The sequence below is a fragment of the Triticum urartu genome, chromosome 4A (genome assembly GCF_056163025.1).
Source record: "Triticum urartu cultivar PI428250 chromosome 4A, HENAU_Tu73, whole genome shotgun sequence".
In the NCBI taxonomy this organism is placed as follows: domain Eukaryota; kingdom Viridiplantae; phylum Streptophyta; class Magnoliopsida; order Poales; family Poaceae; genus Triticum; species Triticum urartu.
Genome location: NC_141876.1, coordinates 619,265,500 through 619,273,353, shown reverse-complemented (window position 1 = coordinate 619,273,353; position 7,854 = coordinate 619,265,500). Strand labels below are relative to the sequence as shown.

The window sequence follows — 7,854 nt, the reverse complement described above, 5'->3', positions numbered from 1 at the left end:
GATCTCACTTGACTCCTAAGTCAATATACTCTAACATAGGTGACTTTGTCGCCGACCATCTCTAGATGAAGTTCTCTTGTGTTCTTTTCTGTGTTTTTTGCATTTGTCTCATGCATATTTGTTTCCCCTTTCAAAAAAAACTTCATCTAGATTTCTTTCTGTTTGCTCTGCATTTTTCTGCATCCAATTCATTGCATATCATTAAGTAAATTCCTTCCAAATCTTTGTGAGATCTTACTAGTCTAGTGAGCTGAGGTGAAAAGTGTTTTCTCTGCGATGAACTCGGTTTCACCGATTGGTTGTCTTCGGTCCAACCGAATTCTTTCAGTACAACCGAAGCATACCACTCGGTGCCACCGATTTCACAACAGGAAAAACAGTTTGCCACTTATTATGTGTTTCTTCTGATCCAGCTCCACTCAATGAATCTTGTCCTCTATAAGCATCACATTTTTTTGTTGCTTTGTGCTGTGACTCAAGGACCAAACCAAATCGACAGATTCTAGAAAAACCCTTCTTAGAAATTGATGTCAAAGGGGGAGAGAGAGATCACATCAAAGCTTATCATTTAGAGAGAGATCCTCAGGGGGAGAGGGAGATCTCTAGGGGGAGAGAATACTTAAGTAGCAAAGTATTTATCAAGGATCCCAGATGCTTGGTGTTCAAGAGGAGAGATGCCACATGTCTTCTTGAGGGGAGAGACATGTTCATATGATCTTTTGTGCTTATTTACATTAACTTGCATTAGCCCTGTTCATTTATATCTTTCAGCTCTGATTTTCTATTCCCTATCTTCTCCCAGTATCCCATGCTAGATTCAGGGGGAGCAAGACATTCAAGGGAAAGAAATCATTCAAGTTCATTGCATATCTTTACTTTTGGGGACATGTCTAATCCAATGTAGTACTTAGTACTCACTCTCTACATGTCATCCCAGTCTTGGTATTCTTGTGGTTTCTTCTGTTTGCTCTGGCTAGTAGATGTATCTGTGTTATCTAACCTTGTTTACGCAGGTTCATCCTAAGCCAACTCAAGACTACAAGGTAAGTATATGCATCACAATCATGTATATGAGGAATTCTTGCTGATGTACATACTGTTTGCAAGAAGGACTCATGAGCATGAAGTATTTTCTTTAATATTCTTTGCTCTGATGCATATGGCCGAGATACATGTAACACATCGCCTACTCTATCATGGTTATGCTCTCACATGCTTCTATATTCCATATTCACATGATTGCATACATATAGGGGGAGCCTATGCTTGTTACATGTCTTTCCAAAGCTTTACTTGCTATTCTCTATATCTATATCTAAAGCTTTGATGTATGTTGTCATCAATTACCAAAAACGGGGAGATTGAAAGCACAAGTGCTCCCTAGGTGGTTTTGGTAATTAATGTCAACATATCTCTTGTTGGACTAACACTTTTATCTAGTATGTTTCAGATAAGTTCAACAATGGAGTGGCATGGACTAAAGGATGTGGGAACTCCTTCAAGATGCTAAGGACAAAGGATTGGCTCAAGCTTCAAGCTCAAGACTCTTCACTTTACATTTTAGTGATCCAAGATCACATTGAGTCTATAGGAAAAGCCAATACTATCAAGGAGGGATGAGGTGTTGCTTAATGAGTTTCTTGCTCCATAGTGCTTAGTGATATGCTCCAAAACCCTCAACTACTTTCCCACTTCCACACATATGTCCTTAACCTAAAAGTCTAACTCGGCCCTACCGATTCTTTCTACCCGGCGCCACTGAGTTTGGACGTCATAGCCACTGCCACAAACCCTAGGCAAATCGGTCTCACCGATAGGGATCTCAGTCTCACCGAGATGGGATTGTAATCTCTCTGTGTATGTCCATTGCCAAAATCGGTCTCACCGAGTTTGAGCAATCGACACTACCGAGATTACAATGCAAACTTCCTGGTTAACTCATTACCAAAATCGGTCCTACCGAGTTTGTGTAATCGGTCAAACCGAGTATGCCTGACCAACTCTCTGGAAAGCTTATTACCAAAATCGGTCTCACCGAGTCTGTGTAATCGGTCTTACCGAGATTACGTTATGCCCTAACCCTAACCGAATTGGTCTTACCGAGTTGCATTTCAGTCCCACCGAAAATCCTAACGGTTACTAGGTTTACTAAATCAGTCCGACCGAGTTTGTTGATTCGGTCCCACCGAGTTTGGTAGATTGTGTGTAACGGTTAGATTTTGTGTGGAGGCTATATATACCCCTCCACCTCCTCTTCATTCATGGAGAGAGCCATCAGACTGAACCTACACTTCCAGTATACATTTTCTGAGAGAGAACTACCTACTCATGTGTTGAGGCCAAGATATTCCATTCCTACCATATGAATCTTGATCTCTAGCCTTCCCCAAGTTGCTTTCCACTCAAATCTTTTTTCCACCAGATCCAAATCCTATGAGAGAGAGTTGAGTGTTGGGGAGACTATCATTTGAAGCACAAGAGCAAGGAGTTCATCATCAACGCACCATTTGTTACTTCTTGGAGAGTGGTGTCTCCTAGATTGGCTAGGTGTCACTTGGGAGCCTCCGACAAGATTGTGGAGTTGAACCAAGGAGTTTGTAAGGGCAAGGAGATCGCCTACTTCGTGAAGATCCACCGCTAGTGAGGCAAGTCCTTCGTGGCGACGACCGTGGTGGGATAGACAAGGTTGCTTCTTCGTGGACCCTTCGTGGGTGGAGCCCTCCGTGGACTCGCGCAACCGTTACCCTTCGTGGGTTGAAGTCTCCGTCAACGTGGATGTACGATAGCACCACCTATCGGAACCACGCCAAAAACATCCGTGTCTCCAATTGCGTTTGAATCCTCCAAAACCCTTCCCTTTACATTCTTGCAAGTTGCATGCTTTACTTTCCGCTGCTCACATACTCTTTGCATGCTTGCTTGATATGTATTGTGAATGTTAAACTTGTGCCTAAACTCCACTTAAACTTAAGGAAACTTAAAAACTACAACTTTGGCACTTAGTGTCTAATCACCCCCCCCTCTAGACACCTCTTCTCAAGGTCCTACAGACCCATCACGGGAAGGAAACATCAAGGAGGCAAGGAGCTTTGACGTACAAGGGAATCCCCAGGTGGTCTCTGATAACGATCGCTATACCTGTTTTACATACCCACACGCAGCTCACTCTTGGTTAGGGCATGTCAAATAGTCCTATTTGCTTATCGCACTACTTGTATACATACGCCTTGACGTATCATTCAAATAAAAATGGAAAATAATGTACAACGTCAGCTTATTACTACATTTCTTTTTTTCCTTGACTGTTTATTTACTACAAATTGCACCCGTACATTCTGGTACGTTCAGTTTGCCAGGGGCTTCAGTGTACCCCATAACACGGCAAGAAAGTCCAAACACTTTCGACAGTGCGGCACCCCGAACTTATAGCATTATATGCATCAGCTCCGAATCTTGTCTTGGGTCAATAGTTGGGTTGCCCGGCTCATGTGCTTGCTACCCTACGTTCCTCTATATCGGCTAGGGTAGTAAAGGGAGAACTATTGCGATTGTGTCCCGGTTCTTCCGAACGAGCACCTCAGTAGAGAAAGCCAAAAACTGACTGTCATGATGCGGCGAGAACTGGTCGCTGTTCGAGAGGTTTCAAATCCTTAAAGATTTTTTCCGTTTCATGCGAGGAATCGGTCTTTGTCTAACTTAGGCATGTATAGCGCCCCAAGTTCGGCCTTCCGAATACCAGGGGCTACGCCAAAATTTAAAATTATAGAACTTCTATGGCTAAGTGAGGATGATAAAGCTGTATAGTCCGATTGCCTTGTTCTTTGCGCTAAACACCTCCTTAAAGGACCAAAAACTTGGATAAAAAGTGTTTAGATTTATCCCGAACACCCCTATACTAGTTACATGGGGGCAGAAGCCGACGACTAGCCAACTCTCAGATTTTGTAAACGGTCACACAGGAGGTAAAATTTTAAATCAACAAGCATTATATTGCGCAAATGAACTTGTTTCATATTACGGGATAAAATGAGTGCATTCATTCAAAGATTCACTAGTAGAAAAAGGGTCAAATGTGAGACACATTAGTCCCGGTTTGTAACAGAACCGGCACTAATGTGTCCATTAGTGACGGTTCCAACGGCTAGGCGGGAGGAGCTCTTTAGTACCGGTTCATGGGGAACCTTTAGCACCGGTTCGTGCCACGAACCGGTACTAAAGAAAGTGGTGGCAGTATGTTGTCAGAGTGGGGCCCTTCCAGCACCTTTAGTACCGGTTCGTGGCACGAACCGGTACTAAAGGTCGTCCTATATAAACCCTTCGTCCACCCGCACTCTGTTCTTCCCCCTTTCCCCTCTCCCTCTCCTCTGTTCTTCCCTTCTTCCTCTCGAGTTCATCACAAAATTTTCCCCAAATTTGTCAAGATTTGCAGGCCCCCATCCATTCAAATGATCACCAAGGTTAGCAACTTTGTCCTTTCATCTCTCATTGCTAGATTAGCTCTTGCATTGGTTTATATAGTGATTAATTGTGGGTTTTAGTAATTTGGGAGGAATTATATGTGGTAGTATTTGATTTATATGCAATTTGAGGTCAAAATAACACTTAGTTTGCATATGTAGGTGTGGTTTACTTAGTGCCTTCTAAATCTCCGTCGTAACCACCGTCGATCGCCCGCACCGTCCCGTCGCCGGCACCACCTTGTGGTGAGCCTCTTGTTCATGAAATTTTATATAAAAAACTGATGTTTGTGTGATTTGGATATATAGTTACTCGTATAATTATCTTACCTGTACGTTGTTTGTTATACATAGTGCCATGGTTTTGATATCCGTCCCCGTCGGCCCTCGTCCTTGTTATGATTCGGATGTGGTATATTCTCTTTTAAAACTATTTGTTGCATTTCGTGTTTATGAAAAATTATGCCCATCAAGTTGACATAGATATTTTTATCTAGGAGGTATGTGAACCGGAAATTCCAACCGACCCTATTGTCGAGAGGTTAAATTTAGTTGAAAGAGAAAACGAGTACTTGAAAGAAAAATTTAAAAGAATTGAGGGGGAGAAGATGGAATTGGAGTTGCATGTTGCCGATGTCGTCGATGATCACAAGATCAAGATGGAGAAAATGCGCTTGAAGATTAGAAAGATTAGAAAATATGCCATCGATAGTGACGCTTGGTATCATTATGCTGTTGGATCAATTGTTACCTTAGTTGCGATCTTGATCGCATTTGTTGTTGCATTTAAATGCTTTAGCTAGAGAGTTATTTGTTTGTTGCATTTAAGTGTTGTATGAACTTTATGTATGAACTTGTATTAATTTGGTCTATTCGGTGTTGTGTAATGAAGATGAGCCGGCAATGGATGTACGATGACCGATGCTCTCCCCAGTTCATTGAGGGCGTGCATACTTTTCTGCTTGCGGCTGAGGCAAACAAGCGGGCAGATGGTTTTATGCCTTGTCCATGTGTTGGCTGTAAGAATGGTCACAATTACTCTACGTCAAGAACCATTCATGTCCACCTGTTTGAGTCCGGTTTCATGCCCCACTATAATGAAGCACGGAGAAAGAGGGGTTATGATGGAAGACAATGAAGAAGAAGAAGAGGACGACGACAGCTATCCTGTCCATGGGTTCCCTGAATACGATGATACAACAATGGGGGAAGAAGCTGAGCCGGTAATGCGGGAAGAAGCTGAGCCGGCAATGCGGGAAGAAGCTGAAGAAGAGGCATCAGATGAGCCCGTTGATGATCTAGGTCGGGCCATTGCCGATGCAAAGAGAAACTGCGCAAGTGATTTGGAGAAGAAGAAGTTGCAGCGCATGTTAGAGGATCACAAAAAATTGTTGTACCCGAATTGCGTAGGTGACAAGAAAAAGCTGGCACCACACTGGGATTGCTGCAATGGAAGGCAGAGAATGGTGTATCTGACAAGGGATTTGGAAAGTTGCTGGTAATGATAAAGGATATGCTTCCAAAGGACAACGAATTGCCCGAGAGTACGTACGAAGCAAAGAAGGCTGTCTGCCCTCTAGGGTTAGAGGTGCAGAAGATACATGCATGCCCTAATGATTGCATCCTCTACCGTGGTGAGTACGAGGATTTGAACGCTTGCCCGGTATGTGGTGCATTGCGCTATAAGATCAGCCGCGATGACCCTGGTGATGTCGAGGGCGAGCACCCCAGGAAGAAGATTCCTGCCAAGGTGATGTGGTATTCTCCTATAATACCACGGTTGAAACGTTTGTTCCAAAACAAAGAGCATGCCAAGGCGATGCGATGGCACAGAAAAGACCGTAAGAAAGACAGAAAGTTGAGAGTACCCGCTGACGGGTCGCAGTGGAGAAAAATCGAAAGAAAGTACGGGAAGGAGTTTGCAGATGACGCAAGGAGCGTATGGTTTGGTCTAAGCGCAGATGGCATTAATCCTTTTGGGGAGCAGAGCAGCAACCATAGCACCTGGCCTGTGACTCTATGTTTGTATAACCTTCCTCCTTGGTTGTGCATGAAGCAGAAGTTCATTATGATGCCAGTGCTCATCCAAGGCCCTAAGCAACCCGGCAACGACATTGATGTGTACCTAAGGCCATTAGTTGAAGAACTCTTACAACTGTGGAATGGAACAGGTGTACGTGCGTGGGATGAGCACATGGGGGAAGAATTTGACCTAAAGGCGTTGCTGTTCGTGACCATCAATGATTGGCCTGCTCTCAGTAACCTTTCAGGACAGACAAACAAGGGATACCGCGGATGCACGCACTGTTTGGATGATACCGACAGTATATATTTGAATAGTTGTAAGAAGAATGTGTACCTGGGACATCGTCGATTTCTTCCGAGCAGGCATCCCGTAAGAAAGAAAGGCAAGCATTTCAAAGGTGAGGCGGATCACCGGATGAAGCCTCGCCACCGTACTGGTGCTGATGTACATGATATGGTCAAGGATTTGAAGGTGATATTTGGAAAGGGTCCTGGCGGACAACCTGTTTCGAAGGACGCTGACGGACGCGCACCCATGTGGAAGAAGAAATCTATATTTTGGGACCTGCCATATTGGAAAGACCTAGAGGTCCGCTCCGCAATCGACGTGATGCACGTGACGAAGAATCTTTGCGTGACCCTGCTTGGCTTCTTGGGCGTGTATGGGAAGACAAAAGATACACCTGAGGCATGGGAGGACCAGCAACGTATGCACGGAGAAGACGACATACATCAGGGTCATGCAAGCTACGCTCTTACCAAAGAAGAGAAGGAAATCTTCTTTGAATGCCTGCTCAGTATTAAGGTACCGTCTGGCTTCTCGTCGAATATAAAGGGAATAATAAACATGGCAGAGAAAAAGTTCCAGAACCTAAAGTCTCATGACTTCCACGTGATTATGACGCAACTGCTTCCGGTTGCATTGAGGGGGCTTCTACCGGAAAACGTTCGATTAGCCATTGTGAAGCTATGTGCATTTCTCAATGCAATCTCTCAGAAGGTAATCGATCCAGAAATCATACCAAGGTTACAGAATGATTTGGTGCAATGTCTTGTCAGTTTCGAGTTGGTGTTCCCACCATCCTTCTTCAACATCATGACGCACGTCCTAGTTCACCTATGCGAAGAGATTAACGTTTTGGGTCCTGTATTTCTACACAATATGTTCCCCTTTGAGAGGTTCATGGGAGTCTTAAAGAAATATGTTCATAACCGTGCTAGGCCAGAAGGAAGCATCTCCAAGGGCCATCAAAATGAGGAGGTCATTGAGTTTTGTATTGACTTTATTCCTGACCTTAAGCCGATGATGAGCCAAATGCATCGTACGATGAGCCAAAGCGGCACATAGTTCTTTCTGGGAAGAGAAACATTG

General features: G+C 43.9%; 1 long non-coding RNA gene across 1 annotated transcript; it reads left to right on the top strand.

Annotated features, from left to right (window-relative positions):
- Window positions 1–4,582: 4,582 nt before the first annotated feature.
- LOC147977486 (uncharacterized) lies at window positions 4,583–5,422 on the top strand. The gene is made up of 3 exons (XR_015602229.1): window positions 4,583–4,703; window positions 4,812–4,869; window positions 4,955–5,422. It is a non-coding gene; the product is annotated as an uncharacterized LOC147977486 (long non-coding RNA).
- The last annotated feature ends 2,432 nt before the right edge of the window (window positions 5,423–7,854 follow it).